This window comes from Mauremys reevesii, linkage group 17 (genome assembly GCF_016161935.1).
Source record: "Mauremys reevesii isolate NIE-2019 linkage group 17, ASM1616193v1, whole genome shotgun sequence".
Lineage (NCBI taxonomy): Eukaryota > Metazoa > Chordata > Testudines > Geoemydidae > Mauremys > Mauremys reevesii.
The window spans coordinates 12,680,731-12,697,763 of record NC_052639.1 but is presented as its reverse complement, the minus strand read 5'-3'; the positions used below and the strand labels follow the sequence as shown (position 1 = coordinate 12,697,763).

At 53.0% G+C, this 17,033-nt stretch overlaps 4 non-coding genes across 4 annotated transcripts; 1 reads left to right on the top strand and 3 right to left on the bottom strand.

Annotated features, from left to right (window-relative positions):
• Positions 1 to 2,728: 2,728 nt before the first annotated feature.
• TRNAM-CAU lies at positions 2,729 to 2,801 on the bottom strand. Its single transcript has one exon. It is a non-coding gene; the product is annotated as a tRNA-Met (tRNA).
• Positions 2,802 to 5,222: 2,421 nt separating this feature from the next.
• Positions 5,223 to 5,294, bottom strand: TRNAA-UGC. The gene has a single exon. It is a non-coding gene; the product is annotated as a tRNA-Ala (tRNA).
• A 7,589-nt stretch (positions 5,295 to 12,883) lies between these two features.
• On the top strand, positions 12,884 to 12,956 carry TRNAK-UUU. Its single transcript has one exon. It is a non-coding gene; the product is annotated as a tRNA-Lys (tRNA).
• Positions 12,957 to 16,937: 3,981 nt separating this feature from the next.
• On the bottom strand, positions 16,938 to 17,010 carry TRNAR-UCG. Its single transcript has one exon. It is a non-coding gene; the product is annotated as a tRNA-Arg (tRNA).
• Positions 17,011 to 17,033: the final 23 nt, after the last annotated feature.

Here is a 17,033-nt window from a genome sequence, read left to right as displayed (position 1 = left end):
AGAGGAAGCTCCCTAAAATTGGCCTGTCTCACCCAGTGGTACATTGACCTCTGTTCAGACTGAGCCGAAGGGGGGGGGCTCGCTGCTGTGGCTGCCGCTGCTGTGAGGGTGGCCACTGTTGCGGATGAAGCCATCCTGGAAGCACCTTCCACCTAGCCACCCACTGAAAATCCTGTAGGATGTAAGGTGGGAATAGAAGAACACGGGGGGGCGGGGGCCTTCCTAATCTCCTCCCCCTTCCGCCACTATTGGCCATCCCATACCTGGTGCTGCACCCAGTGGGGTAAAAAAAATACGGCCATATCGGAAGAGTCAGTTGGGTTCTTTATGGTTGTCCCGTCATTCTCCTCGGGCCTGACCTGCCCTCCAGCTCAGCCACCCACTGAAAATTGAAAAACAAAAAAGTAGAGCCGTACAAGGCTTCAAAGCCCACCAGGCCCAACCACCATTTCTAATACAGCAGAAAAGCCGCACTTCTCCTGACTAGGTAGGGACGTCCTATGGCCCCACAAGAAGTGGAAGGTCATCGTGTTCGGTCTCAGCAGCATTCGTGGAGCAGGGGGAAACACATGGCTGAGGTTAATGACAAGGTCCCCTTACGCCACCGGCTGAGCCATTCCTCACAGGCCAGCAACCATTTCTCCCAGTTCGCGTTCCCCACCTCGTCCCCAACCGAACGCTAGAAGGCCCAGCCATCAACCTGCAAACTCTTGCTGCCCTCCTCTTCCGCCCTGACTGATAGGGAGTATTGAGCCTCCCTCCCTTAGGCCCTTCAGCATCCCTGGGGAACACCAACACCGCCCAAGTGACTTTGGGCCAGTAGGTCAACCAATAGGGCTGCCTCCTAGGCCAGCCTGCAGCCCAGCTTCAGGACTCAGAGGAAATGGAGCTCGCATCCCTACCTACAGGACTCCAGGCACGGCCAGGCTTCTGGATCAAACGTCCCCTCTTGTGCTCAAGTCACAACAGCTAGCGGGTAAAAGACAGGCTTTCATGGCCTTTGAGAAAGCAAGATCGAGCCTTGGAAGACCCAGCAGGGTTTGTGGCACAGGAATTGTCCTCAGATCCCATCGAGACTTCAGCTCAGATTGCAGGATTCAAAGTCCCGAGTGCTGCCCTTACACCATGGGACCAATAGGGAACCCCCAGACCTCTGCTGAGCTCTGGTGTGGATGACCCTGTGGGGGCAGCCCTGCCTTTACTCACCAAGTTGGCCTGCAGCAGTTTGCTGCAGCTCCCAGAGGCCTTTCTTAAACCAGACTGAGAGGCCAGTGGGCATGTGAGGAAGTTGCCCCTTCAGTCCCAGGCAGTACATGGCCCTTCCTAGGAAAGAACAAGTCCTGGGGGAAAAGGTGATGTCAAATAACAACTTGGAGAGATGCCTTCTTTCCTTCTGTGGGGAACTGTTCCCTTTTTACCTGACCAGGAACTTGAACCCTGGACTCTCAGATTAAAAGTCTGATGCTCTGCCAGCTGAGCTAGCCAGGCTTACACATAAATGAAGCAAATTTCATGAAGAAGAGAAACTAGTCATGAAAATGAAGGCAGGAAACAATACAGAAAACCTGCTACTCTCACTCTCTTAGCAGTCCTAGCCCCAGCCTGCTCCTCCATCCGGCGCCCTGAGGTCTTATTCTTTTTTCAGTTAAATATCAAATCCAGGAGAAAACACAGTTATACAAAGCAAAATGAAATCACAAACAGAAATGTCATTGGAAATACAGAAATAAAAAAGGAAAATGCAATCCCCATCACTTTATCGTGTCAGGGCCATTCCTGTATCGAGCACCCGCGAAGGTCCTGTAAGAAGGCTTACAAGAAACCTGGAGGAACTCATACCACAGCCTGAACATGAAACTCAACTGCTCCCAGGTGCTGCAGTAAAACCCTTTCCCTGCTGTGACGTTGCACTCCATAGGATTTTATGAAAATATGCTAATGAGTGTGAATATAATGTAACTGGAACATTCTTCATGCAAAAGTTCTCTTGTAAGGTATCATTACACAGCTTATAATCTACTGTGTGTGTTCATCCTATTTGTATGAACCGATCATTCCTGTATCTGAAACTAGAAATATGAACTATAACTCTGAGGTCCTGTTGTAATGATGCAAAGTGTGGGCCATTAATAGTGGTTTGGACTCTTGATGGCTCCGATCAACCAGGACAATTGACTGGAGATGGCTCTGTCCTGCACCATCTGTGAGTCAGGCCAGGAAGAATGAAGGCTTGGGGTCTCACAGGACATGTGACCATGTCACCTGGTACAGGAATCCATCTTAAACCTGGGGCTCTTCCCCAAGAGAGACAAGAATTCCTGCCTTGTACCAAAGCTGTATAAGGGGTGGAACTGAACAAACATGGCTGCAGTCATGAGACATCCCCTAGCTACCACCTGAGCTGGAACACGGACTATACGAGGTGAAAAGATTGGGCCCAGACATAAAATAAGTCTAGTCTGCAAAAGAAGCTTATTGGAAGATCTCTGAGGGTGAGATTTGATCTGTATTGAGTTTCATACTGTATTAGGCTTGGGCTTGCATGTTTTGTTTTATTTTGCTCTGTGAAAAATACAAGGTCCATAGAGAAGGAAAGAAAATGCCCTAGAAAAGTCTGTGTGTGTGTGTGTGTGTGTGAGATGGGTGGGAGGGTGTCTAGAAACCACTTTCCTCTAGTTTCTTTTCTCTGATTTCCTGTAGAAAATCTGAAGCAGGGAGCAAAAGCCATTGCCTTCTCTGAGGCTTGAACTCAGGACCTTCAGATTATGAGACTGACACGCTGCCAACTGCGCTAAGAAGGCTTGGAAAAGTTTTAGGCTCAGTGTTTATAGGACCCTCCTACAGCAGTGACTGGGGCAGGGAAGGAGCCAGAGATGTGCTGGAAGAAGCAGGGAGCTCTGGTGACCAGAGACTTTTCATGGCAGCTTTCACAGCAGCAAAGAAATCAATTCAGGCTGCCAGTGAACAATCTACTGGAACTAATGGCAGCACAGGGGGGATGTTTCCAAGCTATGCACCTACTGCCACATTTTAGAACTTACTCTCCTTTTCCTAGTAGGGCACTTTCCATGCAAATTAAGCAAAGCAAGTTGGGGAAACTACACAGGTAATAAAAACCAGTGCTCTAAATAAGGCTTGAATTCATAATCCCAGCAGTAGCCCCCTCTGCGCTCACCAGTTGCACCACTGCAGGTGCCTCTTAGGCAAAGCTGGGAAGCAGGCAGTTATCAGTCTCTGTGATTCAGACCTTTGCCTGGTAATTGAAAGGTTGATGCATCAAACCTAACTCAAGATGCGGCTTTTCAGCCATGAGACTCCAGGACATTTTGACAGAAAGAAAATCTCCTCTGTTTTGGTTTAGCCCCATTTGACTCCTTCTGCTCGTCTTCTCCCCCTCCCTCCAGTCTCTTTCCTTCCCCATTGGGGCCATGCAGAGAGGAGCCCCAGTCAGTCTCTGTCACAGAGTCTGTATCCCATAACGGGTGGGTGGGTGGGGTTGCTCCAAAACACTGATAATGGGGGGGGGGGGGGGGGGCCATGGTTAGGGGGAGAAAGGATGGAGAATTAACAGTGGGGCCCAGAGAGATTCCCCCAGATTGGGGAGATCCCCTGCTGCCCCCATCAGCCAGCTGTGGGAAGAACAACTTGGGATTGCTTGGGAAGCCACCTTTAAAAACACAAGTGTAACATTCTAGTTACATTTTAATAACACCAAAGCCTCCTCAATCCCAGGGTCACGATCACTGGAATGATTTTGCCTTGATATTTTACCAGCCGCAGACACAAAGCGAGTCAAATTACAGTTTCGGTCGGAGTCAGTGCACACACAAGAATCCGGAGGCTTTTAATTCCTTAGGTTCTGCTGCCATTTCATTTCTGTCCTGTTCCAAGATTTATCATTGTGCAAAGCAACGTTAGGCCCTTGGGAGTGTCCCCCTCAGTGCTGCCTGCCACCCCTGGGCAATTTAAAAGGGCCCAGGGACCCCCGCCACCACCGCCAGCAGCACAAGGGGACTAAGGCGGTTTCTTGCCCGCCCTCACTCCATGTGGCTCACCACTCCCGGGAGTGGCTGGCACGTCCCTGGTGTGGGGGAGGTCTCCGTACGCTGCCCCGCCCTGAGTGCCAACTCTGCCAGCTGTGGCAATGGGAGCTGCGGGGGTGAAGTCTGCGGGCAGCCATGCACAGAGACACCCCTGGCCCTCCCGGCAGGGCTGCTGCCAGAGGAGGGTGCAGGTTGCTTTTGGGAGATGCCCGAGGTAAATGCTGCACCCCTCACCCTCTCCTGCACCCCCAACCCCAACGCAGACCCCACACCTGCACCCAAACTCCCTCCAAGAGCTTGCCCCCTGCACACCCTCCTGCAGCACAACCCCTTGACTGAGCCCAGACCCTGCACCCAAACTCTCCCAGAGCCCAGCCCCTCTCCCTCCCTCACCCAAACTCCCTCCCAGAGCCTTAGGCAGGTGTGGGGGGGGGGGGCAGGACTTGGTCCCATTCTGGGCACCACCAAAAATTGTACAAACCTGCCGCCCCTGTCCAGCCCAACCTTCTGCTGATGCACCTCAGCCCACACCCCTGCAGGGTTTGAAGCTTCCATTGCTTAAATTCCAGGACACTGAGGGATTTCAGCTCCCCTTTGCCCAGAGGGAACTTCACCCCACTCCCAGCCAGGTTCTTGTCCATGGGATCACTGTAGGGGGGCTGGGTCCCGCTGGGTCTTTTCTCTCTCTGTGACAGGCCAGGGTGCAATAACTGGGGCATCTGAGCACCCAGGACCTTCTGTGGGGCTGCCATTCCCCTTCCCCTTCTGTGGTCTCATCAGTCATTGACTCCAGCCTTTTTTCTATCCATCATCAGCACCATCCCAAGCAAACTGCACTCGCCTCAAAAAGACAGTGTCCCCTGGTGGGTGTAAATCACTGACCTCTCTCCTCTCTGAGCACTGACTGCCCCTGTGTTTCCTTGCCTCTCAGTCTGTGCAGATGGGACCTTTCCCTCCAGTGCTGGAGGATTCGCCCTTCTCATCTACCCTTGTCCCAAGCAGCACAGCAGGTGGGAATCTTAAATGTACCAAGGTGACTTAGGAGCAGAAACCACCCCCCAGACCTTCCATGCAATTGGCACTTGCCCCTTACTGAGCAGGATTGAAACTGGTGCAGGGAGACTGCTGGGCCACATCCCCTCTGGGCATGAGCAAAGCAGCAGGGTGAAAAAATGAACTTGGAGATGCTGGGGATTGAACCCAGGGCCTCATACATGCAAAGCATGTGCTCTACCACTGAGCTACATCCCCAGATGGTTTAGGTGGGCTATGGGTTACACTCAGAGCCCTCCTGTTTCCACTGCATCCAGTGACCTATAAGCCTCATGAGAAGCCCATTCCCCTCTCTGAGGGCCAATCCTGCTCTCCTGGAGGTTAATTGTTCATAGGGGTCACTTTGCAGCAGGGCCAGATTCTATGTGTGGGGCAGAGAGAGTTTGTGCCCTGGACTCAGGGTGCAGAGATACCCTCAGCCCTCTCCCCTGCATTGGGTGGGGGGTGCTGCCACCCCGTGCTGCAAGGTCATGGTGGGGGACGCTGTGAGCAGCTCAACACCTACCCTGGCGGCAGAAGCGGGGTGGGGAGCTCCAGATGTTTCCACCTGCCTGTGAAGTCCAGCTTTCCCCAGCACATTCACTGTGGTGCAATTGGGTCACTGTTTCCATGGCTGAACAGCAAAGAATCATTCCCAGTTTCCCTTCTATCGACAGCAGGATTAGCCTGTGTCAGTGGTTAATGAGGTGGATCTTGTGGTAGATTGTTATTCATTCCCCACCTTGACAATTCACACCGTCCCTTTCCTACTCAAATCCCCAGCACCTCGGTGATCCTGGTAGCAGGGGTTGGGTCCTGAGATTTTTCAGGGTCCTTTTTCCCCTCCACCTGGAGTGAACTCAGCTTTTCCCCCATCCCAGACAATCCATGAAATAACAACAGGGGCATAAAGAAAGAGGGGAGGGAACATCTCACAGCCAGGGCTGGATGTGCCCAGGGCCCCCTGCTTGTCCATTGTTTCCATGGAATTTGGCCCCCTGCTTTGCACAAGGGACAGAGAAAGATCTTGCTGTTCCTGTGTCTGTGCAAGGAAAATTGTGCTTCCCTAGGAAAGAGAGGCGGGAAATGGCCCCATGGTGGGACAATATCCTCAGGATTAAGACCTAAGGACTCAGGCTGAGACCTGATAGAACTGCACGCATCTGGGATTTAACAAATTGTCTTCCCTGGAGCAGGGCCAGATCCAGCGTTTTGCCGCCCCAAGCAGAGGAAAAAAAAGCTGCAATCAGCAGCAAGTCCTTCCCTCCAAGAGGGCCAAACTGCTGCTGAAGCCTCCCTTTCCTTTGGTCGCCCCAGGCACCTGCTTGCTGCTGTGGTGCCTGAAGTCAGCCCTGCCATGGAGACAGTGGGAAGATGGGGGCATCAGGAAAATACCATGGATTCGTTTACATTGCAAGTGAAGAATAACTGAAGCATTTCTGGTTTAAAGTCACTTTTCCCTGACTGGGAATTGAACCCAGGCCTTGGCAGTGAGTGCCAAATCCTAACCACTAGACCACCAGGGAGCTGATGTTATTTTTCTCTCTTATGCTACACTTTCTTAGGCTACTTTCTATCCACTTTCTGAAACTGCTCCATTGTCCATTCCCTGAGGGCTGGGAGCAGAAAGTGCAGGAATCCCTGTACTCAGGGTCACAACCTGAGCCCAACCCAAGCCACTGAAACAAACTCAAATCATGCTTCCTCCAGCAGGATCACAGAGCCACACAAAAAAACCCCATGAGGAACAATCCTCCTCTGTCTTCATTTACCCCATCACAACCCTCTCAGCAGCCCGCTCTTGCAGGAAGGACACTGATTTGATAGGAGCTCTGGCATAGAGACCAAGGGAGGGTGTTGCTCCCCTGGGTGTGAGCTGATCACATTCTGATTCCATGTAACGGGCCTCTGAGCTTTGCCATCTTGTGAGTTCTGAGTGCTGAGACCCTGGACCCTTCTGCTGGGAGCATGGTGATTGCACAACAGCTGCAAGCCCTTTTCCCGTCTCCTTGTCCTCCTCAGCTTCCCCAGATCTTCCCCACAAATGGTTCTATCAGGCGCTGGAGGAGCTAAGGACCTGCAGGTTTCCCTCACCTACCTCTTAAGGCAAACAGTGATTCCCTTCTCTGACACTCCTGGGTCAGGCTTCTTTTGAGTTTTTCCTCAGGGACCTGATTCCCTGTGAAAATGTGTGTGTGGGGAACTGGCTTGTCTACCCCTCTCTGGGAGCTGAGAAGCTTTCAGACTCTCCCCACTAGATGAGTCCAACAGCACCTCCCACTGGTGGGAGAATCCTAAATGCCACCCTCCTCTGGTTACTCTGACCAGATGATGGCGACAGCATGTTAAATCAACCCCAGCTCTCTGGGCTGAGAGCAGCATCTAACCAGCCTTGTGACAGCTCCGGTTTGCTCGCTGGAGCCATAATGAACCAGGAAAGAAGGCAAATGTCAGACAGGAACCTCAGCTCCGCAAATAAATGCCCTCAGGGCTCCTTCTACACTGCGACTGGGCACTTGACTGACTTCAAATCCAGCCAGCCCAGTTGATAGAGCATGAGACTCTTAATCCTGCCAGCATGAGTTTAAGCCCCATATTGGGCAGCAGCAACAGCTCTTAGGTGTCACTCTTATGCTTATAGTCACAGCCCAAAATGAAATAAATTCTCTGTCCGCTCTACAATCTAAGGCAGATCAGGTTCCTTCCTCTCTGAGCTTCAGTAAAACATGAAGAGAGAACAAATAGAATTTCCTCCTCTTCCATTCTACCCCAGGCAAGAAGAGGGGATAATAACCATTTAACAGATGACTGCAGAGAGAAAAGTTTGGTCTTTATAAATAGGATGATGATCAATTGGTCTCCATGTCCACTGACGGTAGGACAAGAAGTAATGGGCTTAATCTGCAGCCAGGGAGATTTACGTTAGATGCTGGGAACAGCTTTCTAACTCTGAGGTACGTCTACACTACGGGACTATTCGAATTTGCATAAACCGGTTTTGTAAAACAGATCTTATAAAATCTAGTGCTAGCGTCCACACTAAACACATTAAATCGGTGTTGTGCGTCCATGGTCCGAGGCTAGCGTCGATTTCTGGAGCGTTGCACTGTGGGTAGCTATTCCCTAGCTATCCCATAGTTCCCGCAGCCTCCCCCGCCCCTTGGCATTTCCGGGTTGAGATCCCAGTGCCTGATGGGGCAAAAATCATTTTCGCGGGTGGTTCTGGGTACAGCCTCACCCCTCCCTCCCTCCCTCCCTCCCTGAAAGCGGCAGACAACCGTTTCGCGCCTTTTTGTAGTGAACCGTGCAGACGCCATAGCACAGCAAGCATGGACCCTGCTCAGCTCCATACCGCAATCGTGAATGTTTTAAACACCTCGCGCACTCTCGTGCAGTATATGCTGAACCAGGACCTTCGAACCGAGGCGAGTAAGAGGCGGATACGGCAGCGCGGCGATGACAGTGATGAGGACGTAGACACAGAATTCTCTCAAACCGCGGGCCCAGCGCTTTGGAGATCCTGATGGTAATGGGGCAGATTCTATCCATTGAACGCCGATTTTGGGCCGAAACAAGCACTGACTGGTGGGACCGCATTGTGTTGCAGGTGTGGGACGATTCCCAGTGGCTGCGAAACTTTCGCATGCGTAAGGGCACTTTCATGGAACTTTGTGACTTGCTTGCCCCTGCCCTGAAACGCCATAATACCAAGATGAGAGCAGCCCTCACAGTAGAGAAGCGCGTGGCGATAGCCCTGTGGAAGCTTGCAACGCCAGACAGCTACCGGTCAGTCGGGAATCAATTTGGAGTTGGAAAATCTACTGTGGGGGCTGCTGTGATGCAAGTAGCCAAAGCAATCACTAAGCTGCTGCTACGAAAGGTTGTGACTCTGGGAAACGTGCAGGCCATAGTGGATGGCTTTGCTGCAATGGGATTCCCTAACTGTGGGGGGGCGATAGATGGAACCCATATCCCTATCTTGGCACCGGAGAACCAGGGCACCCAGTACGTAAACCGCAAGGGGTACTTTTCAATGGTGCTGCAAGCACTGGTGGATCACAAGGGACGTTTCACAAACATCCACGTGGGATGGCTAGGGAGGGTTCATGACGCTCGCGTATTCAGAAGCACTACTCTGTTTAAACGGCTGCAGCAAGGGAATTACTTCCCAGACCAGAAAATAACAGTTGGGGATGTTGAAATGCCTGTCGTTATCCTGGGGGACCCAGCCTACCCCTTGATGCCATGGCTCATGAAGCCATACACAGGCAGCCTGGACAGTGGTCAGGATCTGTTCAATTACAGGCTGAGCAAGTGCAGAATGGTGGTGGAATGTGCATTTGGCCGTTTAAAGGCTCGCTGGCGCACATTACTGACTCGCTCAGACCTCAGCCAAACCAATGTCCCCTATGTTATTGCTGCTTGCTGTATTCTCCACAATCTCTGTGAGTGTAAGGGGAGACCTTTATGGCGGGGTGGGAGGCTGAGGCAAATCACCTGGCCGCTGATTACGCAGCCAGACACCAGGGAGATTAGAAGAGCACACCAGGAAGCGGTGCGCATCAGAGAAGCTTTGAAAATGAGCTTCATCAATGGCCAGGGTACAGTGTGACTGATGTGTTTGTTGATGAACACCCAACACCCTTGATTGACTCAGTCCCTGTAAGAAACTCCCCTCCCTTCGAGTACAGCTTACTTATGCAAATAAAGTCACTCTCATTTAAAAGCATGAATTCTTTATTAATTCATTATAAAAGAGGAGAGAAGTAAGGGTGTGCTTTGGGAGGAGGAATGTAGTGATGGATATGGCCATTAAAAAATTATTCTTTGTAACGACATCCTTCTGGTTTGGGTTTCAACGGGGGTGGAGTGGGTGGGTGCACGGAGCCTCCCCACGCGTTCTTACACGTCTGGGTGAGGAGGCTAAGGAACATGGTGAGGGGGGAGGGTGGTTATACAGGGGCTGCAGCGGCACTCTGTGATCCTGCAGCCGTTCCTGAAGCTCCACAAGACGCCGGAGCATGTCAGTTTGATCACGCAGCAGCCCCAGAGTTGCATCCCGCCACCGCGGATCTTCCTGCCGCAACCGCTGATTTTCCTGCCGGTCTTCCTGCCGCCACCTCTCATCTCGGTTGTCCCTCCTGTCCTCACGTTCACTGGCCTCTTTCCTGTAATTTGAAACCACGTCCTTCCACTCATTCAGATGAGCTCTTTCATTGCGTGTAACTTCCATAATATCCGAGAACATCTCATCTCGCGTCTTCTTTTTCCTCCGCCTTATCTGTGCTAGCCTTTGGGATGGAGGAGGGATGGTTGAAAAATTTGCAGCTGCATGAGGGAGATAAATATTTAGAAAGATACATTTTACAGAACAATGGTTATACTGTTTCACAGTGAACATCACTATTCACCTAGCACATGTGATTTCCCTACAAGGTCGCATTTTTCATCTTAATAGTGACTGCTTGCAGCTCTGGGGTTACAGATCTCACAGACACATCAGGTCCAGGCATCAGAATTCAGCTTGCATGCGGCCATGGTAAGCCACTGTCTCAGTGATTTACCCCTCCCCCCCAACGCATGGCTAATACCACGCTAGCTCCCTGCTAATCAACAACCTTCCCCCTCCCCCCCACCCACTGCTTGTGCGGTAGCTTGGGGAAGATCGCCTCGCCGGTGACCAAACAGAAAAGATCATTGGCATTTCACTCCTCCCCTCCCCCCGCTTCGCTACGTGCAGGAAAGTGTTTTTTTTAAGCTGCTGCATTCCACGAACCCAGTAGAGAAATGGCCACCCCCCTTACTTAAATTCCTGATTTTTAACCAGGTTATCCTGAATGATATCACTTTGCTGAGGATAACAGAACAAGATAAAGAGCGGATGCTTCTTGAATGCCAGCAGTCCCCGGGACCATACACTGCGATGCTTTGCCACGCAATGATCCCTGATTACTTGCTACATGCATGGCATGGTAAAGTGTCCTACCATGGTGGGCGGAACAAGGCTGCCTTGCCCAGAAACCTTCTGCAAAGGCTTCTGGAGTACCTACAGGAGCGCTTCATCGAGATGTCCCTGGAGGATTTCCTCTCAATCCCCGGACATGTTAACAAACTTTTCTAAGTAACTATACTGTCTGCGAATGCATCCCAAGTCCTCAGGGCAAATCAATCATTAAAAAAGGCTTGCTTAAAAAACACTGTTTGCTATTTGCAAAGGTACACTCACCAGAGCTCCCTTCCATGGCGTCATTCTCTGGAATAGTTGCTTGTGAGGGCTGGGAGCAGGGTAATTCCGTCAGGGTGATAAAAAGCTCCTGGCTGCTGGGGGTCACGGAGTGCTGTGTGCTCTCTGCTAGGTCTTCCTCTTCTTCTTCCTCTTCATCTTCCCCGTCTGCATAATCCTCAGACATGGCAGAGATTACAACCCCCACCTCGGAATCCACGGTCAGGGGTGGGGTACTTGTGGCGCAGCCCCCTAAAATTGCATGCAGCTCAGCATAGAAGCGGCATGTTTTTCGACCTGCCCACCTTCCGTTTGCTTCTTTGGTTTTCTGGTAGGCTTGTCTGAGCTCCTTAACTTTCACTCTGCACTGCACTGAGTCCCTGCTGTGGCCTTTATCCGTCATAGCCTTAGAAATTCTTTCAAATACTTTTTCATTTCGTCTTTTGGAACGCAGTTCTGTTAGCACTGAATCCTCTCCCCATATAGCGATCAGATCCAGTACCTCCCGAGCGGTCCATGCTGGGGCTCTTTTTCGATTCTCAGGAGACTGCATTGTTAACTGTGCTGATGAGCTCTCCACGCTGGGGAAGCAGGAAATGAATTTCAAAAGTTCGCGGGGCTTTTCCTGTATACCTGGCCAGTGCATCCGAGTTGAGAATGCTGTCCAGAGCGGTCAGTGGTGCACTGTGGGATACCGCCCGGAGGCCAATACCGTCGATTGCGGCCACACTAACCCTATTCCGATATGTTAATACCGATATTAGCGCTACTCCTCTCGTCGGGCAGGAGTACAGAAACCGATTTAAAGAGCCATTAAAATCGATATAAGGTGCCTCCTAGTGTGGACGGTTGTGGCGTTAAATTGGTTTTACGCTCCTAAAACCGATTTAAACGCCTAGTGTAGACCAGGCCTCAGCCTCCTACTTCACCAATGTCAGACTCTGAGTGCAGTTAAGCTCTGGAATAGGCTCCCAAAGGCGTCGGTGGTGTCTCTCTCCTCAGAGGTTTTTAAGAACAGGTTGAACAAACCTCTGTCGAGGAGACTCTGCATATACTTGGTCCCATAGACAACCTGCTCTGGCTCTATCTGCTACCTTCATCGTGTTTGGATGTAAAGGTGGGAAATGATGGGGAAATTGGCCCCTCTTTCCTGTTTAAATGTTGTAACTTCTACATCTAGACCGGGGTGGCCAACCTGAGCCAACGTAACTGCCAAACGTGCACCTTTGTATGCAACTGCTGAGTCAGTTGTGAACCTTGCTACCATTATCATTATCCCTTTGAAATGATGATGGTGATGGACACTTGGCTGTATATCCCAGCGTGCCCTGGACGTCTACAGGCTGCATTAGCCAATCCAACCATTCGGCACTTGCAGATGGGCACCTCTGTATTGTGCCTGAGTCTTGTACAGCTATGAATGGCTGGTAGATACCGACACTTTCCCGTCTTTTTAACCAGCACTAATACCCAGCCAGGCCAGGGCTGGGAAGAGAGAGAGAGCAGCAGGTTTCCCCTATTGTTTCCCCCTCATTTTTTCTTGACTAGCTTCACCTCTGCACCAACTTGAAGTTTTTTTATGTGAGCCTGGCTAGCTCAGTTGGTAGAGCATCAGACTTTTAATCTGAGGGTCCAGGGTTCAAGTCCCTGGTCAGGTAATAAACTTCTCACTATTTTTGTAAAAATCTGATTTTCTGGAATCTTCTTCGGGTGTTACTCTTTCTCTTCAGGATTTTGCAAATCCTAAGAAGGGCCTTTGTGTGGGGGGGGATTGAAGGGGCAACTTCCTGACAGCCCCTCTGACCTTGCAGCCTGGAGGAATAAAGGCCTCTGGGCATAGAGCATGTTCCTTCCCTGCACACGCAAACACACAGAATATCCCTAAGGAATTAGAATCACCTGCTGCCTTCCCCTGTCCTGCTGGATCCCCAAATGAGGACGCTCTTCAGCCCGAACCCATGTCCCCTCTATTCCCAGTGCCCCTCAATCCCAACCCACAGGCCCCCCTCCTCACGCTGCTCCTCAATCCCAACCCGCAGCTCCCTCCTTCCCTCCAGCAGCAGGTGCTTCAGACCCCCTCAGGAAGATTTTCTTGCAAGGTTTCGTGTATGAGTCTGCATGTGGATTTCACAGTATGTTGGAAATAGGTTGGGTTGCTTGCCGAAATGATCACTGGTGGCTGGTGTTGGATTCCCAGTCTCCATGTTACAGGGGCAGGAGAAACAAAGGGTTGTTATCCTTGTTGTGTGAATCAAGGACTCAACCCTCGGTGCAAACTAAATGAGCTGCCCACAGATTCTGGCAGCCACAATGAGCATTTGGTGCAAGAGCCCAGACCTGCCCCTGTCCCAGAGGAGGATCATCCACGAGGGGCTTGGACCACTGACCTATCAGCTCTTAACTCCCAAACTTTGAGTAACTCTATTATCAGTGCCAGTGAGTGTAATTTAAACCATAAGAAAAACCACACTGGGCTGGACCAAAGGTCCACCTAGCTCTGTATTTTGTCTTCTGACAGTAGCCAATACCAGGTGCTCTAAAAGCATCTCAACAAGGCACCACTAGGAGTTGAACCCAGCATCTCCTGTTTACAAAACAGGTACTTTAACCAGCTAAGCCAGGTCTGCACTACACAGTTATTTGAGCCCAATTATATTGCTCAGGTGTTTGAAAAACACACAACGCTCCCTCGGTCGGCAGCTTGTGGCTGGTGCACACACTGCAATGCCTCGTCTGGTGACAAAACTGCCCTGTTTTGCTGACAAAATAAAACCACTTCGATGAGAGGTCTAGAGCTTTTTCCAGCAAACTTGAAGTGACAGAGTGTCAGTGTAGATGCTGCTGTTCATTATATCACCATAACTGGCCTGTGCCAGTATCCCACAATGCCCTCTGTGAACTCGCCTGCCCTGCATTCCTGCTACAGAGCCATGGGGCCCTCCCCTTTCATCGCTCCAGGAAGTTCTGACAGCTGAGCCTGCTGCTCTGCTCCGGCAGCCAGGAGCAAATCACTGCCGTGGATGCTGCTCTCTCCCGCCCTGCGAACACAGAGCAGGTGGTGGGAACTTCCTTACATGGGGGGGGCACCGGCATCCGAACTGTGACACCCCCAGGACACCCCTTCCCTCGAGGAGGCTCTTACCTTCTAAACAGGGACGGCGGGTCTCTAGTAAAATCATTAAAGGGAAGGAGAAAACTCGAAAGAGGTTCCTCCTGGCGCTCACGTCCGTGAACCCGAATACTCTCTCAGTCCTCAAAGAGAGACCTGGAGAAGGAGACTTGCTGAAGCAAAGCCACAGGGGTCTCTGAGGTTTCCCTGGCCCCTCGCCCCTGTCCTGCCTGGCTGATGTCAGCATCTGTCTGTGAGGTCACCACCTCCCCACCACCTTTGACCAATAGTCTGAGGTCCTGCAAAAGGCCTTTGTGATGTCACTGCCTGTCACGGACTCACAGATCGTGCCCACTCTTGGCCCCGTGCGGTCCATGGGGGGTGCCCCTTTCAGTGCGACAGCCCTTCACGGGGGTCCACTCTCTCTCGGGGTCAGGCCCCCCACCTCCTGGAGCCGCACCTCTCTGAGCCTTAGCACGTCTGTCTCTCGCCGTGGGCCCCCTCAGGGAGTCCACGCGCTCTGGACCCCCTGGGCCTCCTCACCCCCGAAGGGGATGATGCCCCCTGTTCGCTAAACCGGAGTGACTCTCAGCCAGCATAAAACAGGAGGGTTTATTGAGAGTTGAACACAGCACAGGAAACTCTCAGGGCCTCAGGCCTGGCCTCTCACAATAACAGCACATCCCAGTCCCCTTGCAGCCAGGTGGGCTCTGCCGGCTTCCCCTCGCCAGCCCCGAGCCCCGCTGCTTCCCAGCTGGGCCTCTGATATCCCCAGCCCCAGGGCCGGCTCCAGACCCCAGCACGCCAAGCACGCGCGTGGGGCGGCCCTATCCCGGGGGGGCGGCAGGCTGGGCCGGCGGATCTGCCGCAGTCATGCCTGCGGGAGGTCCACGGAGCCCGGGACGACCGGACCTGCTGCAGGCATGACTGCGGAGGGGGCGCTCGTCCTGCGGCTCCAGTGGACCTCCCGCAGCTACGGACATTCGCTGGTCCCGTGGCTCGGCTGGACCTCCCGCAGGCATGCCTGCGGAAACTCAAGCGGAGCCGCCGGACCTGCGAACCGTCCGCAGCTGCGGGAGGTCCAGCCGAGCCGCGCGACCAGCGGACCCTCCGCAGTCATGCCTGCGGGAGGTCCGCTGCTCCCGGGTCTCCGGGGCACCTCCCGCGCATGACTGCTTGGGGTGGCCAAATAGGTAGAGCCGCCCCTGCCCGGCCCCAAGCTCCACCTATGTGCATTGTCTTTTCTCCAAGTAAACAGGGTTGCCTGGGCCTCCTCTCCTCTCCGGGGTCCTCTCTCTGCAGCCCATTTTATTCCCACTGGCCAGAACCGGCTGTGACTCCTGAGCTGGGTCTCCGGATGACCAGGTCACCAGTCGCTGGGGTCTCCATCCTCCAGGCCATCAGCCGGGGTCCCAAGTCCCTCTCCGATCCTCTGTAACAACAAACTCCCTCTCCCTTCACCTCGTTAAACCAGTAACACCTGGGGACACTGAGTCCCACTCCCTGTGCATGTGAACTACTGGAAAACACAGAAAACCCCAAGAAAATCCTCCACTTCGTCACAGAGCCCAGCACCTCTCCTCCTCTGGGCACCTAGAGCAGAGGCAGCTGGTGCTGACGGCTCAAGGGAAGGCTTAAAGCCACAGAGCAGCCGAGGGCAGGGCAAGAGGAGGGCAGGCCCATGCCTATGTGTGGCCTTCAGACAGGCACAAAAACACCCAGCCAGGCTGCTCCCTGCCGTGCCAAATACCAGGGGCGGCTCTAGCAATTTCGCCGCCCCAAGCACGGCAGCACGCCGCAGGGTGCGCTCTGGCGGTCGCCGGTCCCGCGGCTCCGGTGGACCTGCTGCAGACGTGCCTGCGGAGGTTCCGTTGGTCCCATGCCTCCGGAGGAGCATCCGCAGGGACGCCTGTGGAAGGTCCACCGGTGCCACCTGCCACCCTCCCAGCGACAGGCAGAGTGCCCCCCGCGGCATGCTGCCCCAAGCACGTGCTTGGCGTGCTGGGGTCTGGAGCCGGCCCTGCCAAACCCCCACTGAAGGCCACCCACAGACCAGCATGCAGGGCAGCTGCTGATGCTCTGTGGCCATTATCGAAGACGGTAGGAAAGCAGGGCCAGCCCCCTTGGTGGCGCCTCTTACCGTTCCCACTCCAGGTGCTCACTTTGGCAGTGGGGCAGGAGATTTTACCCCAAGAGGCTTTTCCCCAGCTGGCGAGAAGCAGAGAAACACCCAGGCTCCCAAGGTGCTATGTAGCAACCCCCGTCCAGCACAGGGACAGGCGCACACTTGGAAGAGGGAAACTGCTCCACACGCTAGCCCGGGCAGCCGCCCATTTTCTTTGGCAAGTCAGGAAGGGCAAAGGTGAGACTGGAAGCACCTGGGGCTCATGCCCCAGCCTTTGTGACACCCAACCCCCAACTCCTTCCCGGGGCTCTAGCTGAAGCCAGAGCATTGGCCTGAGCGGCCAAGAAGAGGTTCCAGCCCTGAAGGGAGCAGGACTTTCAGCCCAAAGGTAAAACTGCACAAGCACAACCACGAAGGGACTCGAACCCTCAATCGCCTGATCCGAAGTCAGGCGCCTTATCCATTAGGCCACGTGGTCACACAGAAAAAAAAGCCCTCCAG